We start from the raw sequence: 12,595 nt of genomic DNA on the forward strand, positions 1-12,595 counted from the left end.
AATGTTATTATACTAATACATAAAGAGTCAGAAAGGAATTATTATACAGCATATATGCATAAAAATTAAGTTTAGTATTGTAGTATTTATGTATTAATAAAATTACAACAGGGTGACACAAATATACAAGATCAAGGCCTACAGTAATATATAATTGGTCAAAATTTAAACTAATGAATAATATGTATGTATAAAATTTAAGTTAAGCTATACAGTATTTACATATAAACAAATTTACAGTCAAATGTGTTTGTACAAATTAATTGTTTCTAAAAAAAAAAGTAAAAACATCATGCAATTTGCCTGAGTCTGCTAGCATTTCGCTGGATCTACATGGCTTGGTTAGATAGTTCAAAAATTCATTTCTCTCTCGTGTAATTTTTGACAATCTACCAGAATATGATGAATAGTGAGATGTGTGTTGCATTTTTCACATATGGGAGGGTCATCAACTCTCAGTAAATAAGAATGCTTAGGGTGACGGCGACCTATGTTGAGCCTAGCAAGAACAATCTCCTCCCTTCTCTTTGTACGCTGACTAGAATGCCAATGCTTAATTTCAGGTTTAATGTCATATAATTTGTTTGTCAATGTTTCCTGCCTTGTTGACTCCCACTGAGCAATTAGCTTTGATCTTATAAGCTGTCTGTAGTCTGTACACGGAACTGTCAAACAGTATGTGGAGAAGGTATGAGCTGATTTAGCCGCTGCATCTGCAGCCTCATTTCCCTTAATTCCGATGTGGCTGGCGAACTAAACATCAAAATTAAGGGTTTTCATTTTGTGTAACAGGTGTAGCACCTCATAAAGTACTGGATGTGAATTATACATAGGAGAGGAGATAGCCTGTAAAGCACAATGAATCTGTGCAAATGATACACTTTTGGTAGCAGTTTTCTTTTACATGCACAAGTGAAAGCTGACTGGCATGTAACTCTGCTTTATAATCAGATCAAATCCGATCCCGCTGCAGTCTAGTGGGATCTGATTTGAGATAATAATGTCAGGAAACACAGCAGCAAAGCCTACAGAGGTATTAGTTCTTGAACCATCAGTATAGATGTGTAAGAAATCAGCATGTGCTGCTCTGAGTGCATTAAACAATTGCAGGTAGATGGATGATGGAGTATAAGATTTCTATAGCTGACAAAGTGAGATGTTGCAGGATGGTGTGCAAACCTGCCATGGAGGGATGCTGTTATGTTTAGTGTAGCTAATGTCAACATTTATACCATCAGCTTGCACAGTTTCTTTAACACGCATAACAAAAGGATGTATAGTAGTTTGACTTGTGTGATATTGAGCTTCCCAATTCAGAGAGAAGATACTAGTCCATGTAGGATGATCTGGGAAAGATTTTATTTTTAAGGCATAAATAAGATATAACTGTTTCTGTTGAAGTGATAGAGCCAGTTCATTTGCTTCAACATGAAGTCTTTGTGTGGGTGATGTGCGAAAGGCACCAGTAGCTATCCATATACCCTGATGATGGATGGAATCCAACCATCGTAGGTTACTCTATCTTGCAGAACCCTAGATTTGGGACCCATAATCCAGCTTTGAATGTATAATTGCACCATAAAGATGGAGCAATGAAACTCGATCAGCACCCCCACTCAGTAGAGGAGAGAGCGTGAAGGAGGTTCAAAGATTTTTTGCCCTTTTCTCTTAGTTGATGTATGTGTGCTAGAAATATAAGATTTCTGTCAAAGATGAGTCCAAAGAACTTGGTTTATGTAGCTATTGGAATAAGAATAATGTCCCATTCTAAATTCAGCATCTGGGTGATGAGTGCGTTTTCGACAGAAGTGTATACAGACACTTGTTTCTGTTGAAAACCTAAAACCATTATTAAGAGACCATAGAGAAACATGATCAATTGCTTGCTGAAGTTGACTTTCAATTACCTTCATGTTACGTATGTGATAGTAAATTTTGAAGTCATAAATATATAGAGCATTGTATACAGTGGGAGGAAGCTGTTCAATGATTGAGTTAAATTTAATAGCAAAAAGGGTCACATTTATGACAGAGTCCTGGGCAACACGCTGTTCTTGATGATATGGTCGAGATAGCGTATTTCTCGCTCTGACTTGGAAAGTTCGCCTGGACAGAAAGTTTTTAATAAATACAGGGAGGTATCCTTTGAGACCTAAGTTATAGTGATCTTTTAATATGCCATATCTCCAGGCTGTGTCAAAAGCTTTTTCCATATCAAAGAAAACTGAAACGAGATGTTCTCGCTTCAGAAAGGCATCTCTTATATAAGTATCTAAATGAACCAAATGGTCAAAAGTTGAACGATGTCTACGGAAACCAAACTGTATACTGAAGGGAAAACTGTTGCATTCTAAATACCAGAAAAGTCTGGCAGTAACCATTTTCTCTAGTATTGAGAAACCAGCTTACAAAGACAGCTGGTTAGAGCAATGGGTCGATAATTATTTTTTTGTGTAGGATCTTTTCCTGATTTTGGGATAGCAATGACAATTGACTTATGCCAAGAATTTGGAAACTCTTTCTGCAAGTATTCTAATGTATATTAAGAGAAGAAATCCATAGAAGATGATGGTAGATGTTTTATTATTTCATAATGGATGTCATCAGGCCCTACTGCACTAGGGTGAGATTGTAGGCGAGCTCTTTTTAGTTCTTCCTTAACAAATGACTAATTATATATCTGAAGAATGTTGGTAGAAAAAATTAAGCCTTTGTTTCTCTTACTGCTCTTTCAGTATTAAAAATTCCGGAGAATATGAAGCTGTTGCTGAGATTCTAGCAAAAGTTTCTCCCAAAATGTTTGCAATAGCTTTGGGATCAGCAATAACACTTCCATTATGGTCTAAGGTAGACAAACAATGTGTACTATATCTGCTTTTCATTTTCCGGATTTTATCCCATACAATTTTTGGACTGGTCATTTGATTAAATGATGCAGTAAATTGGATCTATGATTGTTTTTGACTCGGACATCTCACAAATTTTCGCTCGAGCCCGCTTGAAAGCTATTAAGTTTGATTTTGTGGGGTATCTACGAAATATGCCCAGTGCTCTATGTTGATCTTTTTTGGCTGTCTGACATTCCAGGTTCCACCAAGGCTTTGGATAGAATGGAAACCGAGATGATGTATTCGGGATGGAGGCTGATGCCGCCTGGAGAATGCAGTCTGCTGCATACTTTACCGCTTCATTGATAGGTGTTTGACCGTTACTATCAGCATTAAATTTTGCTAGATGTGAAAAACTATTCCAATCAGTCTGGTCCATTTTCCATACAGGTATTCGTGTGGGTGAACATGGTTCTTGTGAGGACATTGTGCATACAACAGGGAAGTGATCGCTTCGGTATATGTGTTCTTCAATGTCCAATGTGATCAGTGGAAGAATGGAAGGGGAACAGTTTGTAAGATTAATTGCACAATATGAACGGATAGACACATTAAAGAAAGTATTAACTTTATTATTTAAATGAGAGAGGTTATTATTTTCAAGGACTCTTTCAATGATTCGAACTCGTCTGTTACTGTTGGCAGTACCACACAGAGTATTGTGACCATTAAAATCACCCATCAAAAGTATGGGTTCAGGCATTTGCAAGATAAGATTGTCAAGATCAATTTAATTGAACTCAGCACTCGGAGGTAAATGAATTGAAGATACAGTAACAAGAAATCCCACAGTGAGCCGAATCGCTACTGCTTCCAGAGTAGTATTAAGCTGGACATGGTGGAAAGTAATATGACTGCTCACTAAGACAGCTGCTCCTCCAAGAGCAGGACCACCTCCGGTTCTGTCCTTATGTACAACAGTGAAATTCCTAAAGGTATGGTCCTCACTGGGTCTTAATTACGTTTCCTGTAGAGAGAAAAGTTTGTGTTTCTGCAACAACATCTTGATATCATCATTATTCTGACGAATCCCACAACAGTTCCATTGTAAAAATTTTCCTATTGTCTTTATTTTATTGACTTGTCTGGTTTTCGGGAGGTTGAGGACTTACCTTTGTGAGATTTATATTTATCCCTTGTTTTAGGGAAGTATGGAGACTACAGTGTCGATCTCTTCTTCTGGTAGAGTGTTCAAAACATCAAATGTGTTAGGGTCAGTTGATAAGTTTAGTTTACTTTCAGTGGGTACCGAGGTATCCATTTTTTCTGTGTGAGTGTCTGGTGGTTTATCTTTGAGTGATATCTCCGCTATAATTTTTTGACAGGTGAGTTTTCATCGATTGGGACCATTTTCGAAGTTGTCTCTGGAGTAAGGCCACAGGTCTTATGATTAATGTGCTCAACAGAGAAGCAATTGCGATCATAAAGTTCAGGTATGGTGAAATTATCAGATGGTGGAACAAACATGCATGTTTGAGTTGTTGTCGGCCCTTTTTTAATTGTTACTTTTTCAGCATAAGAGGATCTCAGAACAGGGGTAATGATGGCCAGTTTTCTTTTTGCATCCTGATATGTTATGTTTTGTTTTGTTTTAATTTTTTGTATCTCTTTCTCATCTTTCCGTTTCTGACATGCACGAGAGGAAGCTGGATGTTTACATTTAGCTTTTTGACTAATTTAACAAATTTTGCACAGCAAGATTTGTGATCGTGTTCTTTACTACCACATCGGGTACAGGTAGTAGAACCACGACAGGCAGTTTTTGGGCATGTCCATATCTCTTACGTTTAAAGCATCCCAGTGAGTTAGGGATATACATTCTAACAGGATAGCTGAGATACCCAGCTTTTACAGATGTTATAGGGCTAGGTGTATTAAAATTAAGGATACTATTCTTGGTTGAAACCAGGTTACCATCCCTTCGTATCAGGATGTGCCTCTCACCCGTCACTCCTTGATCTTTAAGCTCTGAACATATCTGCTCATCAGGAACATGAAGGAGATCCCATTCTGATATCACTCCTCTATCTACTGGAATTGAGTGTTCTATGAGGTGTTACTGCAATTTTTATTCCAATTATTGTAGTTGCTCTCAGTAGTTTCTCAGAATGCTGCTGACACAGTGTTTCCACGAGGATATCACCAGAACTCAATTTCTTTACACTTTTGGGAGGTCCTGATAGTCCTTCTAAACCTTTTTGAATAAAGAACGGTGTCATTTTCCCAATTGCTATTTCACCTTTTGCATGAATGATTAAAAAATGTTGGTAAATTTATGTTAGTGGCCGATATCTTTAGTTTCTTGCTTCTGTTTCTATATGCTGTATCTACGGTATAATTACTTGGTTGCGACTTTGTTGGGGTCCCTGAAACATTTGAGAATGAAGAATTCATGCTCAAGGAGTTTTTAGTTCGGCGCCAGAGTTCCCCACGCACTCCGGAGCCACACATGGGCTCCCAATACCGGCAAGCAAAGACTGCACTCAGGAGTGAAACACCAGGGCTACCCTGGACGCTATGTTGACACTACAGCAAGTCTAGGATCCCGACCCCAAACCATGGGGGTGAGAGACTTACTGCAACACCATTGACCCTTGCTGGCAAGCCCACTAGCCGATTGATCCTGGGTGGGCCATCCGGGATCGCCCGCCTTGCCGAAACAGGGGCCAAATAGTGCAAGACTACCAGGATCCCCCCTTTCCGTATGTCCACGGATCGCACCACACGGCAAATAAGGCGGCAGGGCGTTGGATCTCAGTGATGGTTGTCTGGAAAAAAGGATAGTGAAATAGACTCGGGAGAAGCAGAGCCTATAATACGGGAAATAAAGCAAAGAAAAAGAGGAAGAATGAAAAGGGCCAGTATCATCACTCGGAGGTCCTCTCCACCAAGAACAGGTGCCCAACATGGAGGGGAACATGTTGATGCTTGCTTTGATTAAAGCGATGAAATTTTTGAGGCAATTTAAGAACTTCAATAGAAAATATCTCTCTCTCTCTCTCTGTAAAATAATAAAATAAATAAATAAATATACTATACCGAAGTCAAAGAGGTGTTAGATCATACTGCAGGTATAACTATATATATATATATATATATATATATATATATATATGGTTTATATATATATATATATATATATATATATATATATCTGTAAATCTCAGATTAGAGGATTTTTAGCTAATTAGAAAAACCAGCTCAAAAATTCTCTAACCCGAGATTTACAGATATATAAATAGTTATACCTGCAGTATAATGTAACAGTACAGAAAACAGTTCCCCTCCCCTTAAAAACTTCACGTTGTTTACCCTGCAGTTTAGAAACATCAACAGTGACACTATTTCAGATAGCAATACAAGTAATGGGGTTCAGGATAACTTGGAGACAGTTGCTTGCTGTACTACTGCCTTCATGGTGAGTTTAAGATCAATCATCGACATCCATCGGTATTGATAGATCATCGCAAATTCGGCTACTGGTGACAGAGAAGAGTAAAGACACATGATATGCAGAATTTAGTTGTGGTTCATGCGCTCCACCCACTTTGTTTCTTCGTAAAATTTCATAGCCAATTTACTTACTTATATATATATATATATATATATATATATATATATATATATATATATATATATATATATATATATATATATATATATATACATACATACATATATATAAATACATATATATATATATATACACATACATATATATACATATAAATATATATATATATATATATACAATATAAACCCGATATATATATATAGGGTTTATATTGTGTTATATACTGACCAAGAGCCTATATAGCTCAGTGAATGTGGCATTTGTACACCACGACGCTTTGCCGCTGGAAGGAGTAATTGTTTTCAAATCTAGTTAGTGACTAGAGGAAATTTTTCTGTCTTTTTTCGATAAGTTCCCGAGTTAGTCGATCTCTGGCACGGGCGAGCGGGTTTTTAATCACGGAAACTCGGATTTTTCGTCCTGTAAATTCAAGAAAATTGACCGTAGAACCCACACTATTTCAGTCTTTAAATATATTGTGTTAGGGTTAGGGACCACGAGATGGCGTCACTTGTTGAGCCGTCTCTTCTCTGTGTGCCACTTAATTAGCGATAGACTTGCGCCTGCTTTCTCTGATTGGCTACCAGTGGAGATTGCACTGCCCACTCAGTCTCCAAAAGTTAGAAAAATTGGCTAAAACGGCCTCACCTACTCCCTATACGGGAATAAAAAAGGCGTTAATTGATTTGATATAATGAGTATCATGCACTGAGGTATGGTAATGGCAAGGTACCAAGTACTGAGAGTTTATACAAGGACATCTGTGTTCAAATGATTTTTGCAATAAAGCATATTAAGCAGTATTTTCAAGGATCCGTGTTTAAAGGCATTGATTTCGAAAAGCTAATCATTGCAGAAAAATTATGAACATTTTAAGAGTGAAGATTGCTCAATGGCAGAAAATTTCATACAGATATGGTGGAATGTGCCATAATCGTAAAATAAATAATTAAATGAATAATAAAATAATAATAAGCTAATCCCTGTTTATTCTCTTATGGTGAGTAGACAAGACGTTTAACTGCACAGTTCAACCTCCACCGGTAGCCAATATGAGATATATGGTCCTTCTCTGTCACTAATTATAGGCGTCCGCCGACGAAGAGACCTACAAACAAGTGCTGTCATCTCTTAGTACCTAATCCTAACAGGGATATATTACTATTCTGAAATAATGTGGGTTCTATGGTCGATTTTCGTAAGTTTATAGCACGAAAAACTGAGTTTCCAAGAGAACATCTCGCTTGTCCTAGAGATCGACTAACTAGGGAATCGGTCGAAGAAAGGTTTAGAAAATTTTTTTTCAGTATTTTAATTCATCATTAGAAATTGCACTTACCTGACTAGAATGCACTAATAATGCTTTCCTCACTTTTCACAATTTCTATTAACAATTGAACAACTATGTTTAAATCTGAACAGGAAAGAACAAGGAAATGTAACATAATCAACTCAAATTTATAATAAAATTGAAGACCACCTATAGGATGTTGTAGACAATGAATTAATTTAATCTAAGGGAAGCAGACTTCATATGGAGTATACGAAAGAACAGTAATGTAAGTCAATTTGGGGCTCACAGACTTAGGAACCAATTCAAACACTCACAAAGTACATCCCAGAGATAGAATGAAGAAGGCAACTGATTTTTCTACATAACGTGATGTATTACCTTCTCGCCGAAATAGGAGTGTTACGCCGAATTATCTACGATCTGACCACCAGTAATTAAAAGAACATATTACTATTTACTTCCACTATTGCTAAAAGGTTCATGAAGGTGGTATTTATACTAGGCAACAAGTAGTTTGTGTGTACCTTCCCCACGCCGCAGGATCTTTGAAATGGGCCAGGCTCAACATCAACTAGATCCCATACCAACCTAGGCAGTATTGTTTACAGACTTCCTGTCTCTATACTTATGTTGGGGTTAGTCTAATGGATTGGGTAGGCATCGCACTGATCTGTATGTGCTTTTTAGCATAATTATGAATGCTGCAGCTTATGTAGTTTACGTCTTGGACCTCTATGTTCGGGAGTCTGTGGATGTGGTAGGGGAGACATTTATCCTACAAGACGATAATTTTTGTCTTCATTCAAGTAGACGCTGTCCTGCGTAGGGACTGGCCAGCAGGTCTCTTGCGATTAACTCTACCGAGCATATCCGTGATCCTCTGTGTAGTTCTGCTGTCAACCTCCCTCCCGAAATCTTGAGGAACTTAAGAGAACTTGAAAGGAGCAGTGGCTTTTGTTGCTAACTGAGCACGTCAACACCATTATAAATCGTATGAAAGTGTCCAAAGTGTCCAAGGCGCTTTGACAATCTCAAGCTGTTCACTTATTTTGATCATTTTCTTCATGCACCCATATGTTATTAAATTAAACAATTTATTTGCAATTTTTGTGGGTGTTTCTCTTATATCCTACTGATTTTCACTGAATTACATAAAAATTCATCATTCAGATTTTTGAGTTAAAGGGATTTTGCTCTTTGTTCTTTAATATATTGAAACCGATTTTCCTGGATTATGCTACAATTATGCTACTATCAGTAGCATAATCATGGATAGGTTATTGATGATTGAAAATAGGGCGTTTTTGTATATAAGAGAAAGAGGGTAAGATGATAGAACTTAGGTCTGAGACTCATAATTTGGTGACAAAGATCAAAAATCTGGAACTATCTATGACATGAGTGATTGATCAGTTAGAAAGCTGCCAGCTCAATGATATGGAGTAGGAGGTACATCGAATGATAGCAGTGTGCGCGTCAGGTCTAGATGCTAAATACGATAAAAACTCTAGAAATATCAAGAACAACTGCTCATATTTCTTTGTAGCTTTTCTTGTCAAATCCAGTGGTGGGTGATGTAGGTTGAGGTGAGTAGTTGATCAAGATTCGCGAAGTACATACCAGGTTTTGCAGGTAATTGATAGTCCGTTAAGTAGTGTACGAATTGACTGTTGAGAGTAATCTTCATTGTACTGGAGAGGATTATGATGACATTTGGTCGAGAGAGCAGTGATAGCCTTTTCTTTTCTTTTCTTTTCTTTTTTTTTTGAATAAGGTGGATACATGCATACTTCCGCGTATCGGGAATGAAGGTATGGTTGCTACAAAGTAATAATAACAATACAATTAAACAGAAGATATTAACTGGTCGACATATTTAGCTAAATTAAATAAGTCCTGTGAATCATTTTGACTCCGTATAATAATAATAATTGACAAATTCTTCTACCGGAAGTTGCGTTATGCACCTATTCCGGCCATACAGTGATATGCATAGTGAAGTGATGCTGGAAAAATATGCAGCATCTGACTGGAGGCTTCAGGTGTCCTCCAGCTGGCCATGTTTGTTCTCGAGAGCAGCGTTTTTGGGATAATCTCCTTATCAGTATTTACCGACGATGGGTTTCTGTTGGGAAGAACTGGAATCAAATTCTTCCAGGGAAGAAACTCTTTTTAAGCCTTTCTTCTACCAGTTTCCGAGTTAGTATCTGACATGGGCAAGTAGTGTTTTTATCACGGAAACCGGAGTTGTAACCTTTCATCTAAAAAATAAATCGATCTTCCACGAGGACAGGGAATAATTCAAATTTTAGGATTTAGGCTGATGAGAGAACGTTATCATCTCTCTCTCTCTCTTCTGAAAAGCCTGGATTCATTTATAGCTCATATTCACTATCAATATCAGCTTTAGAGATGGAGAATGGTCTTCCCACCTATCTTCAAAATTATAGCGCTAAATGGAGTTGGCAGAGCTCCTTTAGCCTTAACACATAAGGGAGGGTGTAAAAGGCTTGAAGGGATTTTCTTGAGTTTACGGGGTGAAAAACCCGAGTTTCCGGGAGAAAAAACCCGCTTGCCCTTGCCAGAGATCGACTAACTCGGGAACCGGTCGAAAACAAGTTTAGAAAAATTTCTTCTAGTCGCCGATCAAGAAGTCTTCCTTCGTGCGGCCAAGCCCCATGGTGTGCAAACGCCACACCCACTGAGCTGCACAGGCTTAAAAAACAAATAAATAAATAAAACACAGTGTTTTAATTTATTTCCCTATACGTCGTTTTGACTTTTTGTAGTATTTTTAGTGTGTATATTGAGAGGCGCGGCAAACTCAGTGATCGCTCCAGGTGGAAAAAGCTCTAGCTACACCACTTCCTGCTAGATCCATATTTAGGAAGGCTGCACAGGAAAAAAAAAAAAAAATGTAACGCCGCATTGCGCAAAGTGCGCGATGAGATATTATCGGTATAATTATCTGGCCAATATTGTGTTACCGGCTGCTGCGATGTGTGTGTATGCATATGAACCTGAACATGGCAATGCCATAATACATATCACTGTATGGCCAGAATAGGGTGCACGTCGGTAACATAAGCATAATGCAATTTCCCGTAGAAGGAGTTATCAATTATTATTATACGGAGTCAGAATGATTCATAGTCTTTGAATTCCATGCAGTCAAAAGACTCATCGCTGGAGACCCTCGCCAGCCATTATTCGCAAAATACCTATTATACCTCTCCTTAAACTCATGCACTGTCGAATGACTCACAACTACCTCTGGCAATCCATTCCGTCCGTTCACCATTCTCCAAGCAAAAAAATCTTGTCCACACACCCTTAACTTCCAGGGAGTACTCACTATTTTCTCTCCCTATTCGTCATGTATTGTAAAATTTCTTTTGTGTGAATGTAAAGAATTCCTTTACTAACTCATAAATTTTTATCACGTCCCCTCTTTTCCGCCTTTTAACTAAATTCTTCAACCCACACACATTCAATTATCCTCATAGGGAGAATTCCATAGACTCACCAGCTTGGTTACTTGTATCTGGTTCCTTCCTCACCACCTCAAATAGTAAATGCTTTGTGTGTAGAATATACGGTCAAGTTTCAACAGTGCTAACTCTGGTACAGGATTATTAGTTACTGGCTTTAGTTACGTACATATATACGGATGTGATAGTAGCGCCAAGAGGAATCAAATGCATTGGCTATTTGGTAATTAATTTCTTCTGGCGTTATGTGCCGTTTTCAGAGGAAACTCGACTTCATAATCGGACGATGTGAAATGTTCGATGATTCGTCATAATATACTGTGCATAAATGTTTTGAATTTGAAGTGGGGATTTCGCTCGTTGACATTACAACCCCGACAGAAGAAACAAAATACCGCTCTACAATATATGTTTACGATACACTTATACGTAGATAGCTGACAACAATCTGCAAAATGTACCTCGCCAGTCATTTTGCACAGTAAACAAATAGCTTATCTTTTATAGTAAACTTAGTGTAAATTTTGATTTTTTCAAAGAGATATGTTTTAGCCGGTGAATGATGTGTTTTTAGAAACAGAGTGAAAAATAATAATTTACAAGCTGTGTAGTATGCGGACTTGGCACGAAGTAAAATATTCATTCTCTCATAATAATCAAAATTAGAGACCAAAAACTATATGTAGTCGCGCTGGAGTGTTGATTTTTTCATTCAAGAAAATGTAATTAGTGGTGTGGTAAGCGAGATTTTACCTTGCATTGATTCCCACTTTCCTCTTTTTACATCATGTAATGTGCAAAGCAAAGTATGTACATTTGACAGATAGCTCATGTTGATTTGAGGCATTAACTATAGGTTTGACACCGGGTGTAATAAAATCGGCGACCCCTAAATACGAGATGAGCATTCTTTTTAAAATACAAGTATTCTAAAATATGTATTTTTATCGGAATTTTGGCACCGTTTCTCTGCCCGTATATAATGCAGAAAGGCAATTACAAATATTTGCTAGATGATCATTAGTAAAATACGGGATAAGGTTAGCACAAAACGATATATAATATACATTTCATAATGTCGTATCTAAAATTCCTTGTTAACTGAAAATGCAATAAAAATAATTAAAATGAATATAATAATATCGTGAGAGGGCCAGATCGTGCCTTAAGGCACGGTTCACGTTTCTGTATTCACCACATTTTCAGGCAATGCATTCCACTCACCAATCACTCTGCATGCAAAGAATCTGCTTCTCACTGTACCCTTTCACACCATTTTTATAGCTCCAAGGGAGGGCCTCTTGTCCTACCCTTCTTTCCCTCTACTTTATGAAAAATACCTCCTCCA

At 37.6% G+C, this 12,595-nt stretch overlaps 1 protein-coding gene across 6 annotated transcripts in view; it reads left to right on the forward strand.

The window, feature by feature from the left end:
* Positions 1 to 11,332: 11,332 nt before the first annotated feature.
* LOC150092385 (DNA polymerase epsilon subunit 3-like) overlaps positions 11,333 to 12,595 on the forward strand; it is a 119,547-nt gene continuing 118,284 nt past the window's right edge. For 2 of the 6 annotated variants that reach the window (XM_090414985.1, XM_090414987.1), the window contains exon 1: positions 11,673 to 11,984. The gene's annotated coding sequence lies outside the window, so the exon portion shown is untranslated. The other 4 variants (XM_090414988.1, XM_090414986.1, XM_090414990.1 and 1 more) reach the window with 4 other exon arrangements.

The sequence above is a fragment of the Typopeltis vanoorti genome, chromosome 26, assembly GCF_054136105.1.
Source record: "Typopeltis vanoorti isolate ZY-2024b chromosome 26, IOZ_Tvanoo_1.0, whole genome shotgun sequence".
Taxonomy (NCBI): domain Eukaryota; kingdom Metazoa; phylum Arthropoda; class Arachnida; order Uropygi; family Thelyphonidae; genus Typopeltis; species Typopeltis vanoorti.